The sequence below is a fragment of the Leucoraja erinacea genome, chromosome 4, assembly GCF_028641065.1.
Source record: "Leucoraja erinacea ecotype New England chromosome 4, Leri_hhj_1, whole genome shotgun sequence".
Taxonomy (NCBI): Eukaryota; Metazoa; Chordata; class Chondrichthyes; order Rajiformes; family Rajidae; genus Leucoraja; species Leucoraja erinaceus.
Genome location: NC_073380.1, coordinates 60,864,455 through 60,879,087, shown reverse-complemented (window position 1 = coordinate 60,879,087; position 14,633 = coordinate 60,864,455). Strand labels below are relative to the sequence as shown.

The 14,633-nt window shown below is 38.9% G+C and overlaps 1 protein-coding gene across 4 annotated transcripts in view; it reads right to left on the bottom strand.

Annotated features, from left to right (window-relative positions):
* Positions 1–14,633, bottom strand: part of sgk3 (serum/glucocorticoid regulated kinase family member 3) — a 122,192-nt gene that overhangs the window by 53,057 nt on the left and 54,502 nt on the right. The window lies entirely within an intron of this gene.

Here is a 14,633-nt window from a genome sequence, read left to right as displayed (position 1 = left end):
ACCGACTCAATTGTGCTTCTGTAGAAAGTGGCGAGGATGGGAGGGTGGAGGTGTAAACTTCTCAACCTGCGGAGGAAGTACAACCGCTGCTGTGCCCGTTTTGCCAGAGATATAATGTTTGTGGACCAGTTTAAGGTGTCCGTTATATGCACCCCCAGGAACTTGATGCTTTTCACCTGCTCCACTGCTGAGTTGTTGATGCAAAGTGGAGTGTGACTGGGCTGAATTTTCCTTCTGATATTGACGACAATCTCCTTGGTTTTGTTCACATTTAGGAGAAGGTTGTTCCTGCTGCACCAACTCACCAGCTGTTCCACCTCCTCTCTATATGCCTGGTCGTTGTTATTGCGGATGAGGCCCACTACTGTTGTGTCATCCGCGTATTTGATGATATGGTTAGTAGTGGACCTGGCGACACAGTCATGTGTCATCAATGTAAAGAGCAGCGGACTCAGGACACAGCCCTGAGGGGAGCCGGTGCTCAGTGTGATGACCGAGGAGGTGTTCTTCCCCACCCGCACAGACTGTGGTCTTTCAGAAAGAAAATCCAGGATCCAGTTGCATAGTCTGTTATTGAATCCTAAGGGTGCCAGTTTGCTCACCAGATGCTGGGGGATTATCGTTATATTGGACTGTGGAAATGGTGGTAAACCTGGCTACATCCTTCTTTAGTCTACAATACATTTGAGATTATAAAACAATTCTACACAACAGCACCACAATTCAAGTTTTCTTTTTCCAGTGTTTGCCTTTTCCTAACACAGGAACACTGTATTAGGAAATGAGCCATCAGACCCCACAAGCCTGCCCCACCATGGCTGATCGACACTGGCCTCAACTCCTCTTCTGCACCAGCTCCCCTTATCCCTCTTTTCCGCAATCTTCAAATTTTGAACTATTTTCACCTTAAACGTATCTAATGATCTGGCTTCCACCACTCTTGGGGGAAAGAATTTGAGAAGGAGCAGATTCACTACCCTCAAAGAGGAAGTTTCTACAATTCAGCTTTAAATGACATCCCTTATTTTGTGGCTATGAACTTTAACTTCTTTCATTTTGTCACGGGTACATGGAATCTATTATTTCTAGTCCGTGTGGTTTAACATATAACCCTATCAGATTAAAATGATTTTGATCATATTTCATACATGCAAGGCAGAGATTATTATAACTGATCCACAGCTGCAGATGTTTTAAGAAATGCTCATTTTAATAGGCACAAATGTGCTTTTCGAAGAACCCAGCCTTCCTTTAAAAAAGGAAATGTAAGTTATCCTGGCAACATTCCAAGCTTTTGAAATAATTCAGCTTAATTTTATTTTCATATCATGTATTAGAACTTTGTGGTAGCAAAGCATGCTTTAAGAGATATGATCAACTGAGTCAGTATTACAAAACGTAGAACAGGTTCAAAATTGGTTTTATTGCTTTTGTTTTACAATGTAGCTTAAAGAAATTAGACATGCTGCTATTAGGCATGGTACTGTTGTTGATGTATTGACTTGGCTTGCTTCTCATTCATTTTGGAAACAACCAATATTGGCTAATAGCATTGCCAAAAACCTGAGGTACTGCACTACAGGTTATTGAAAATGAAAGTGAACCCAACACAGCTCAGCAATGCAGACAATTGCCTGTGACATTACCATTGCAATGCTATGTGTTTTTGTAGGCCTGAAGAAGAAACCTTCAGCATTGGTCCAGTTGAACACAAAACCTTGCAAATCAAGAAAGCTTTCCAAAAAAAAAATCAGGATATTTAACATAACGTATACCGCAAGTAAATGGCACTGAAAATAACATTGCAGAGCTACATGTTTGAAACCTGGCATTGCATGGCCAATATAAAAGAGATCTAAACTTTGTTTAGAACAAGGTGTGTGTGTGTGTGTGTGTGTGTGTGTGTGTGTGTGTGCGCGCGCACACACACCTGTGAGCAGAAACTGTGGGGAAATTAATAAAGCAAATGAACCCGAGCCATTTAGCCTGAATCACCCATACACTCCCACCAAAACATCAAGGAGAAATTTGATGAAACTAAGGAGAAAGGCAAACTGCACATGGTTAATATGGGCACAGTATTAATTTTCCTTTTTCTGGGTTACTTCAGTTTTCATTAAGTGAAAAATACTCATGCCACACATTTTTGACAATAATGGTCAGTCAATAATGGGTGAAAGCAAAAATTATACCAAAAACTAAATCAAATGTAAACCAGTCATTTTTATTTTATACCAACTACTTTCTACAGTAAGAAAAAAATCAAAAGCAGATAAATTCTGGTCCTATTCAGCAACTTTAAAGTGGGTCCCTTCATTTTATATGAAGGGTGTATTTCATTCATGGGAGTTCTATCTTAATTCAGTATAACTTTTTTTAGGCACTAACTCAAAAACTTGGATATCTGCCATATAACTCCCATTTCCTTTCTAAAAGCAAACAATACTTTCTTTGAAAAGAAAGGCAAATAGAAAGATCAGAAATAATTATTTTGTTCAGGATGGTGAATGTATGGAATGGACTGCCGAGGAAGTTGAACTTTAGCTGATAATATCAGAAAGAAAATCAGCTAAAGGATCCTAGTTCATGAACTGCAAATCTCATGTTTTTGAACACTGGCATGCCAGATGAGCTGAAACTGGCTTTTCCTGTCCTGTACATTTCTAGGGCTGGATCATTAAAAAATAAAAAGGAAGTGATACTAAATTTGCAGAAGATGTTCAATCCAAGCATGACCCCAAGCTTCCAGTTGCAAGCCATTTGAATTTTCTACCTCCTTCCTATTCAGCCCTCTCCTGGCTTCTTCCCCCAAACTGTTTCAGTGAAATTTAGCATAAGCTTGAGCAACAGAACTTAATCTTCAGATTGGGCACCTCAAACCTTCTTTGACATAACAAGTCTAGATCTGGTGTTCACTGCCATTTCTTCAGGCAACTGACAATAATCTACTTCCACCACAGAGCAGCAAATGGCTTACTCTCTTTGTCAGATCTGCCTGATTCTGTGGATAAATCAAGTCTTGACACCCCCACTATCATTGGAAAATGAAACAAGGATCAAGAATCCTAATGCATAATGCAAAAACAACTCACAGCATTTTTTGGGCCCTCAGTGGCTGGAATGTTCATGCTAAGTGGGCCGATATTAAAATTGAGATTAGCAAGAAATGTTAGCTCAGTGTTGACTGCAAAATCCTGGACACAGTTCAACAATTTCAGATCACAATCATCATTCCTTTCAACAGCTGCAGTTGATGGTTTGGTATTCCTATTTACAACGTGCCTGGACCACATTTGATTTTGTAACTTGTCACGTTATAGTGCACACTTGTCCCTGTCAGCTGCTGTCATATAACTTGACCTTTCATTCCAGCACACACTTTCTCCATTGGTCTTTGCTTTCCTTCTGGCAGTCTCTGAAATTACTTAAAATCCATTGCATGTTTATCCTTTTCTAATTCACATGAGATTATGTCGTCTTCTCTCTGCAGATACTGCCGAACCTGAATATTTTGTGTTTCGGATTTCAAACATCTGTAGCCTCATGATTTAGTAGAGATGTTAACATTAGAAAATAATGTTTTTCATATTTTAGCTATTCAATGGAATGAGGATTATCACCACAAAATGATCACATAAAACTGATAGTTTCTCCAGCTGCATTTGAGACAGAAATCCATTGAGAGATTTGAAGTTCTTTGTGGTCCTTTTCAGGTGAGCAATCTGCATACACTCTCATGTTGGAATCTGTATGATTGTACACAGGTAATTTGCTGAGCGTAACAGGTAACAGAGAGCAATAATTTCCATTACGTCAGTCTCAGTTAAAGGGAGCATCATTAAAAAGGCACTTCGGAAATGTGAGCATGTTGGTGCAGTAGAATTTGATGGGAATAATCCTGCTTTTATTTAATTTTGTCAAACTCAAAGAATTATTGTTCAACGGCAATCTAAGTGGTCTACCTGCACACAACACCTAGATGACATTCAGGCACATGCTAATAAAAGCCAATTTATACATGTGCTGCACATATGCTGCAAAATACCCTTTTCTATCAGAACAGAATCAAGTGACAGTCACTTGCATTACCATCATGAGTACCTGCCATCAACATCCTGGTCATCACCTTTATCAGAAATTCAACTGAACTTGCCACCAGAGCTGTAAAGAAGGTCAGATACTAGATATTCCATAATTAATAACAGCTTCGAACATTAACAAATCATTCGAAAGGTTTTGGCCCGAAATGTTGCCTATTTCCTTTGCTCCATAGATGCTGCTGCACCCGCTGAGTTTCTCCAGCATTTTTGTGCACCATTAACAAATCATAAGCCAGATGCATGATGGAATACTGTCCAGTTACCTAAATGAATACAATTTCAACAAATCTTGAAGAACAAAGCATCGTGCATAATTGCCATCCCATTCTTTACCCTAAACATTCATTCCCTCCACAATCCAACATACTGTGGCTGCCAAGTGTACCATCTACAAAATACAATGCATTTTCCTCTTTACACCCATAGCACTTCGCAAACCCAGTCTCTGCCACGAGGATGACAAGAACAACAGACATGGCCTCCACTGCCCGCAGGTTTCCTCAAAATGTTGTCTTTGCGATCACTGATCTAATGTATGAAACTTCTTATCAAACAGCACTGTACAAGTACCTCTCTCAAGTTTAAGAAGATGGCTCACAAACCCTTCAAGGCAAATAGATAGGCAATAAATCTTTTCTTGACAGTGCCGCCAACATATTGCAAAAAAAAATTAAAAGAAACCAAGGTGGATTGGGAGAAAGATATTTTATGCATGATTTTGGTACCAAACATGCAGATTATCTGCACTGTCTTCTAAGAAATATGAGATGTAACTGCATACTGGTTAAAAACAGTTGCATCTCGTGTTATTTTTTTTAATACAAAAAATAGGCAACATCTTAAAGGCAAGGACCACTGATCAGTGGAAGTGCTCATTTCTGTATTGAGCATTCTGGTAGAGAAATCTGTTGGTGGATAAATGCCATAGAGGGAGTAACAATAAAAATCCTACCACATTGTATGACTGACTTGGCAAATTGAAATTCCTCATATGTTGCGAAACATACTTGGCTAATAAACTATTATTGTGATTGATTGTGATTGATTGATTGTGATTGTGACATTGAAAACTGATTTTAGCAGTGCAAAAAAAAACAGATTCACTCGTTGACTCACACAAAGTCATAATGAACGCAAGCTACACCGTTTTACAGTCACTGTATTTGTGACTTGCCGCTTTCAGCTGGGGACGTCCAATAAACCTGGTGCTTAGATTTGAAGATCACAATAAAAACCCAAACACTACCATGATAAGAACAACTTGGCATTTGGACAATGTTGTAAAACTTCCCAAGAACCTCACAGCAATGTTATTGAACAACATTCTGATCTGAAGCCAAAATAACTTAAGGAAACCTTTATGGATAAGGATAGGGCTGACCCACAAGTTAAAGTTCTAAGTTGGGTCAAGTTTGTTCAGAAACTTTTCATCAGGCAATAGAGAGCCCTACAAGGGAGAGGACAAAGCTTGACCCACTCTTAGGGAATTGGGCAAGGCAAACGACTGAAGTGTCAGCTGGCGAGCCATTTGGGACAAGCGGTAATAGTACTATTTTCATTACAATAATTATGCATTAGGTCAGGGATGATCCACAAGTTAAATTGGGACAAGGACAACTTTAATGGTTTGGACTGAAGCTTGCAAAAGTTAATTGGAATAGTTTACCTGTAGGCAAAGGGTTGGACAGAAAGGAGGATGCTATAAAAAGTACGAGAGATCAACGTATGCGGGTTGCCGTCAGGGTGAAAGACATGGCAGGAACCTTGGATGAAAAGAAAAACTGAGACTCTAGTCAGGAAAAAGGAGGCCTGGGTCAGATGTAGGCAGATGCGATCAAGTGTATCCCTGGAGTTGTAGACGGAATTGAAGAGCATACTTAAGAAGGAAATCGGGAGGGCAAAAAGGTGGCATGAGATAGCTCTGGCAGAAAAGATTGAAAAGAGGTATTATGATATTAAGAGAAAAAGGGTAACTAGAGAGAAAATATGGCTCGCAGAAAACAAAGTGCTCATCTATACGTGAAGTCACAGACGATGGACAAAGTTCTCAATAAATAATGCTCTGCTTTTACCATGGAGCAAGAGATTAAGACTTGGAAACTGGGGACAGATAATGGAGACTGCCTTGAGGACAGTCCATATTTCAGTCGAGGAGCTGCTGGATGTCCCAAGATTTATGAAGATAGATAAATCTCCCAGACCTAATAGGGTGTATTCATGGACACTGTGGGAAGCTAGAATAGGGGAGCCCTTGCTATGATTCAACATTAGACACAGATGAGGTGCCAGAAGATTGAAGGATGGGTAATGCTGTGCTTCTATTTAAGAAGGGTTACAACAAAAAACTTGGAAACTATAGACGAGGAAGATTAACATCTGTGATATGAAAGTTACTGGAGATGATTCTGAGGGATAAGATTTACATGCATTTGGATTAACAGAATATAATTAGGTAGAGTCAGCATGCTTTTCTGTTGGAGATTGTGTCTCATGAACTTTTAAGAAGGAGTAGCAACCAGGTTGTCAAGGGGTGGGCCACAGACATAATCCACATGGACTTCAGCAAGGCCTTTGATGAGTATCCCTGGATAGGCTGCTCTGGAAGGTTAGACTGCATGATATCCAGGGAGAGCTGGCTAACTGGATACAGAATGTGCAGGAAGAACATGCAGATGCTGGTTTACACCGAAGATAGACACAAAATGCTGGAAATCCATGAAAATTACAATTCTGAAATTTATTTGCATGCATGTACAAACTAGTCCAAAGGTCTCTGTCTGGAATGCACTGTGAGCTGGCAGGCGGCTTTCCAACACCTAACTCTTCATGACATTCAGCATGAGTGTTTGAACTAGGGGTAATTGCTCAATATTTGTGCATTAAGGTATGTCTTCAGACAGAATATAAAGGCATTCCAGACAACGCCTTTGCTGGTGAGGGCACCATTGTCAATAAGAGAGTAATTAAAATATATGTAGACACAAAATGCTGGAGTAACTCAGCGGGACAGGCAGCATGTCTGGAGAGAAGGAATGGACGACGTTTCGGGTCGAGACCCTTTTTCAGAACTAAAATACAGGGATGTGTGAAAGTAGAGAATTGCAAGAGGGCAGTTATGTCACGGAGAAATCACAAGAATAGACGAGTAAAATCAGAAAAAAGATTTGGAAACTTCGGAAAACAAAACATTGCTCAACACAAATCAGTGTAGGCAAGAACGACTTTGGGGTGATGGGAGAATGGATCCATGTAAAGATTTGAGTTACAAAGTTTGTAAAGAATGAAAATTAAGTGGGAGTGAAATGCACACAGCTGAAATTAAGAATAGGTAACATAATGAGTCAGGATCCCAGTATTGTTATGCATATTTATTTTTTTAAATAATGTAGTTAAAGTTGCAGCATTCAGTACAGATATTAACCTGGCTTTAGATCGGCAAGAATGAAAATTACATTTCTGGCTTTTTTTAAAAAAGTAACATTATGTACATTGGGATACCTGCTTCCCAGGAGATGGGAATAAATGCATTTAAAGAGAGAGTGTACAATTTTATATCAATTCTACAGGGTAAAAACAGATAATTTGGCTTTGATGGTCTATTATGGTTGAGTTCTTCATTATGATGGAGAGTGTTAATTCAGAAACAAGGGTCCTGAACTTAAAGAAAGGTAACTTTGAGGGTATGAGACGTGAATTGGCCAAGGTAGACTGGCAATTGATTCTTTTTTTTTTTTTTTAATATTTTATTTTATTAGAAGTAAGCACAGTCATATGGCACCAAAGTGCCTAATATATATTTTCATAATACATTTTATGTACAACTTCTTTTTTTTTTTTTGTTACATTGAAAAAAAGATGAAAAAAAGAAGTAAAGGATAGAAAGATGTGAAATATATAGTGTGTGAAGAAAGAAAACGAGTAAATGAAGAAAGTTGAGAGAGAAAATAGTGAAAAGAAAAGGAGATCATTATTTATAATCTTGACCAACCCTCGTCCAGTCCTGAAACAGTTATTTTTTACAATTGTGTTGCACCATATGATTCCAAAAAAACGACGAATGGAGACCAACTCTTTATGAATTGGTCTGATTTATCCATTAGGAGGAATCGCATTTCCTCAAGATGAGCGGTGTCCAACATACTTGCAATCCACATTTTAAGCGTTGGTATTGATGTACCCTTCCAAAATTTAAGTATTAATTTTTTTGCTATTATTAAACCATAGTTAAGGAATAGATTTTGAGATGTGTTCAATTTATTCCCATCTTCCATTACACCAAATATAATCATTTCAGTATTAGGTTCCATTCTTGTCTTGAATAATTTTGTAAGTATTTCAAAAATATCATTCCAAAATCTATAAAGTTTTATGCAGGAAACTAAGGAGTGTGTTATAGTTGCCTTTTGGGCTAGACATTTATCACAAGTGGCGGATATATTTGGATAAAATTTGTTCAATCTTGTTTTTGAATAATATAATCTATGTACAATTTTAAATTGAATTAGATTATGTCTTACATTAATTGAACATTTGTGAATATATATCAGGTATTTTTCCCATTTAACCTTCGTAATTTTTATCATTAATTCCCATTCCCACTCTTCTCTAAGTACCTCTGTCGATGGTAGGTCTATATTTAGAATACTATTATATAAATAGGATATTAATTTTTGTGAGTCAGCTTCAATATTCATTGCTTCTTCCAATAAGTCAGGAGTTACTTTTTGATATCCTTGTATATATTTTTTCACAAAGTCGCAAATCTGAAGATATTTAAAATATTGGTTGTTTTTCAATTTAAATTTTAATTGTAGTTGTTGGAATGATAGTAGGTTTCCCATTTCGTACATATCCCTGATCCTTCTAATTCCGAGACTTTCCCATTGGTTATATGTCTTATCAATAAGAGATGGTTTAAATAAAGGGTTATTCGCTATTGGCATTAACAGTGATAGATTTCTTAATTTTAAAGATAATTTTATTTGTTTCCAAATTCTTATTGTACCATATATAATTGGGTTCTTCTTATATATTGTGTTATTCAGTTTTTTTGGGGAAAAGAGGATCGTTCCTATATTACAAGGATGACAATCCTCCTTCTCCATTTTTATCCATTCTGTCTGTTGTGTAGAACTATCCAACCAATAAATCATATTCTTAATATGCACTGCCCAGTAATAATACATAAAATTCGGAAGTGAAAGTCCCCCGACCTCTTTTGGTTTACATAAGTGTTTTTTTGTGATTCTATGTGATTTATCGTCCCAAATATAATTTGTAATGTTAGAGTCTAATTTTTTAAAAAAATTTGGTATATATACCGGTATAGACTGAAATAGGTATAGTAATTGTGGTAGGAAGATCATTTTTATTGCATTTATCCAAAATTTAATCCGTGTATTAAGTTTATTTAATAAAGGTATGAAATTAGCATTGAATAATGCTTTATATTTTCTAGTAATCTGAATACCCAAATATTTAAATTTTTCTGTTGCGATTTTAAAGGGGAACTTCAATAAGTGTGTAGGTTCTTGAGGTTTTAATGTCATGATTTCACTTTTGTTCCAGTTTATTCTATATCCAGAAAAAGACCCAAATTCCTCTATTAAGTTTAATAAATTTGGTATGCTCGTTTGTGACTTTGTAATATATAAAAGTATATCGTCTGCATATAATGAGATTTTATTCTTTGAGTCCCTGGTATTATAGCCCTGAATATTCGGATGAATTCTTATACTTTCAGCCAGGGGTTCTATCATAAGGGCAAATAGCAGGGGTGATAGTGCACATCCCTGCCTATTACCCCTTGATAGTTGAAATTTTTGAGATAACATGTTATTAGTTAAAATTCTTGCCATCGGTTTATCATATAATAATTTTACCCATGTTATAAAATTCTCTCCCATATTAAATTTTTGTAGTACTTTATATAAGTATTGCCACTCTACCTGATCAAATGCTTTCTCTGCATCCAAAGAAATAATTGATATATCTTCTTCCTCTACATTATATTAAACAGGCGTCTCAGATTATTAAATGAGTATCTTTTAGGTATAAACCCCGTTTATACCTAAAAGAATACGAAACTCAGCGGGTCAGGCACCATCGTTAATTCAGAAACAAGGGTCCTGAACTTAAAGAAAGGCAACTTTGAGGGTATGAGACGTGAATTGGCCAAGATAGACTGGCAATTGATTCTTAATGGGTTGACGGTGGATATGCAATGGAAGGCATTTAAAGACTGCATGGATGAACTACAACAATTGTTCATCCCCGTTTGGCAAAAAAATAAATCGGGGAAGGTAGTGCAAGGGAAATCAGGGATAGTATCGAAACAAAAGATGAAGCCTACAAATTAGCCAGAAAAATCTATATATAGATATTGCCATAGAGGGTTCATCAGTTCATAGAGTGCAGAGAAGGTTCATCAGACTGATTCCTGGGATGTCAGGACTTTCATATGAAGAAAGACTGGATAGACTCGGCTTATACTCGCTAGAATTTAGGAGATTGAGGGGGGATCTTATAGAAACGTACAAAATTCTTAAGGGGTTGCAGGCTAGATGCAGGAAGATTGTTCCCGATGTTGGGGAAGTCCAGGACAAGGGGTCACAGCTTAAGGATAAGGGGGAAATCCGTTAAGACCGAGATGAGAAAAACATTTATCACACAGAGAGTGGTGAATCTCTGGAACTCTCTGCCACAGAGTGTAGTTGAGGCCAGTTCATTGGCTATATTTAAGAGGGAGTTAGATGTGGCCCTTGTGGTTAAAGGGATCAGGGGGTATGGAGAGAAGGCAGGTACGGGATACTGAGTTGGGATGATCAGCCATGATCATATTGAATGGCGGTGCAGGCTCAAAGGGCCGAATGGCCTACTCCTGCACCTATTTTCTATGTTTCTATTTTTCTATGTTAAGCAATTTATGCTCTATAAGAGCCTTCTCCCACTAGTCTCTACCATGGTCTTTCAGACTTCATCAGGTTAAAGAAAAAAAAAACATGAAATCAAAAGACTGCAAATGGTGGAATTTAAAAATAAAAATAGAAAATATTGAAAACAATTAGCCAGTCAAGCAATATCTAAAGAGGGAGAAACAGAGTGAATGCTTCAAATAAAAGATAATTAGAACTGGGATGATGAGAAGATAAGTTAGAATTAAGTTGCAGGGAGGGATGGAACAATCTTTGATCGGGTAAGGCCAGGATTTCCCAGGATAAGCAGTAAATTAATCCATCTGGTCAATAGGGGCAGTTGGGTAGAGAGTTCTTTGGTCAGAGGATCAGGAGAGTTAGAGAACAAGAACACAGAAAAAGCGGTTTAAAAAATGGCAAAATACATAGCTGCAGGTCATGTCCAACATGTCAAGCTACACCAATGGACAGGCAAAGCTTGGTCACAGACCTATGGTAAGAGGCCTATTCTGAAATAGATGAAGAAAATGAGTTGCCTTCAGTTGTTGAATTTGGCATCAGGTCTGTAAGGCTGCACAAGCACAGGTGGATGGCAAGGTGCTGTCCCTCGTTTATATTGACCCATGTTGTAACACCACAGGAAAGCACAGAGTGGGATCAGAGTGGATATGGGAACTGCAGGCAAGATTGCCCTTGGAGACTGCACACAGGTCTTCCGTAAAGCAATCACACAACTGTGTTTCCTTTCACCAGTAGAGGAGGTCATATCATGAACACCAAATGCAGTGCACTAGATTGGAAAATGAGCAAGTAAATCATTGCATAGACTGTTTAGTTCCATGTGAAAGGAAATATATGTGATCTCTTGCAGTTATATGGCGAGTGATAAAGGTGGAGACAGTGGTGCAAACCAGGGAATTACAAAAGGAATGGCCCCTTAGAAATATTGAAATGAGAATGGAAAGTCTATTTGGTGATGGAACCATGTTGAACATGACAGTAATGGTAAGGATGATCCATTGATTGCAGAGACCAATGGGATGGAAGGCAAGGACTAGGGGAAAGTGGTCCTTATTCTGTCCAGAAGGCAAGGGGGACGAGCAGAGGTGATGGAAATAGCTAAGATGTGTCAAGGGTTCCGATAACAACGGTGGAAGAGAAGCTGTGATTCATGCAGAAGGACAACACCTCAAAGTCGCATTATCAGAGCAAATACAATGGCAATGTGGGAACTGGATACATTGGCAAATATATTGATGCCGTTTTCAGCATTCAAAAGAGGACTCAAAAAATGAACTAATTTGCTTTCAAACTCTATCCTGCTCTCGTGTTCACATGGCTGGTGGATACTGGAAAAATGGAATGGATGCCATACAGGAGTTAGGATAGCCAAAGTACAGTCAAGATGCCTGTGGGAATCTGTAGGTTTGCAATGGATGTTTGTTGCTGGCCCATTTCCTGAGTGGAGATAAAGATCCAAAAAGATGTACCATGTGACAATGAGAACAGGGTGGAATTTGGAAGCAAATTAAAAATAAATAAATGTTGAGTTCTATATAAAAGCAGAAAGCTGCATTAACACAATTGAGAAAGAGTTGAAGGAGAGAACCCCAAATAACAAAGAAAAACTATCCCTCAATGAGATACAAAGTACTGGCAGTATCTGTGGAGAACATGGATAGATAACGTTTTGGGTTGAGAACCTTCTTCAGACCCAAAGTCGTTCTTCAATCTGAATCCAGAGATACTGCCTGACCTGCTGAGTTACCTCACCATTTTGTGTCCTTGTGTATTAAACACCATCTGCAGTTCATTATTTCAACTATCCCTCAAAGATACAGGCATGGCTTGGCCCACATGAGTTTCTATGGCTATTATCCAGAGACTGGCAGACTCGGGTGGCTTCTTCAGAGGCTTCTTCAGCGCTACCAAGGCAGTCTATGGTCCAAGCTACCGCGGCTTAAACGCGGAGCTCAAAAGATGGGCTTGAACTGCTGAAGGACAATGAGTCCATTAACGCCCGATGGAAAGAGCACTTCCAGGAACTCCTCAACCATGACAGCACAACTGAACCAGACATTACCCACCACATCCCCCAGTGTCCCATCAGAGAAGACATGGAAGAACCTCCCACTATGACAGAGGTTCAAGGTGCCATCAAGATAGGCATGCAGCTGCAGCAGGCAGTAAAGAAAGCGAATGGTATGTTAGCTTTCATTACAAAAGGATTTGAGTATAGGAGCAGGGAGGTTCTACTACAGTTGTACAGGGTCTTGGTGAGACCACACCTGGAGTATTGCGTACAGTTTTTGTCTCTCCAAATCTGAGGAAGGACATTATTGCCATAGAGGGAGTGCAGAGACGGTTCACCAGACTGATTCCTGGGATGTCAGGACTGTCTTATGAAGAAAGACTGGATAGACTTGGTTTATACTCTCTAGAATTTAGGAGATTGAGAGGGGATCTTATAGAAACTTACAAAATTCTTAAGGGGTTGGACAGGCTAGATGCAGGAAGATTGTTCCCGATGTTGGGGAAGTCCAGGACAAAGGGTCACAGCTTAAGGATAAGGGGGAAATCCTTTAAAACCGAGATGAGAAGAACTTTTTTCACACAGAGAGTGGTGAATCTCTGGTACTCTCTGCCACAGAGGGTAGTTGAGGCCAGTTCATTGGCTATATTTAAGAGGGAGTTAGATGTGGCCCTTGTGGCTAAGGGGATCAGGGGGTACGGAGAGAAGGCAGGTACGGGATACTGAGTTGGATGATCAGCCATGATCATATTGAATGGCGGTGCAGGCTCGAAGGGCCGAATGGCGTACTCCTGCACCTAATTTCTATGTTTCTAAGAGCCTTAAGAACAAAGTCACCGTTCCAGATGGGATCCCAGCTGAGATCTTAAAGGAAGGTGGACCGGAGCTCCTGTACCACATCCACGCCCTACTCCTTAATGTCTGAGAGAAGGGGCCTCAACGACTACCAACCACCTAGTCTCCACTGCCCAGGTGTGTGGATCACAAATTGGCCTCTAGACACCCACAGACCCACAAGTAGATGACCCCATGGAGAGGGAGATTCATACTCGTTTCAAGTGACCGCCGATGACGATGATTGAGAGAAAGTGATGACATCAATTCATTTTGTTTTAATAATTATCTTCAGATATTTATTATAAAACCAAGACTACCTCACAAAACTCAAGAGCTGAAAGCAACAAACCTGCTTTTGAATGCTTAGTACAAAAGCATAATCATTGTACTTGGCTTGAATGGATTAATGTAGCTCCATATGAGTGGATTAATGCGTCCAACTGTGTCCAACAATTGGCTACACCGTCATAGTTGGGTCTTATTGAGTTCAAATCTTCAAGTCTTCTGTTCATATAAAACACCAATACATTTTACCATATAACCATATAACAATTACAGCACGGAAACAGGCCATCTCGACCCTTCTAGTCCGTGCCGAACACATAATGTTCCCCTAGTCCCATATACCTGCGCTCAGACCATAACCCTCCATTCCCTTCCCATCCATATAACTATCCAATTTATTTTTAAATGATAAAAACGAACCTGCCTCCACCACCTTCACTGGAAGCTCATTCCACACAGCTACCA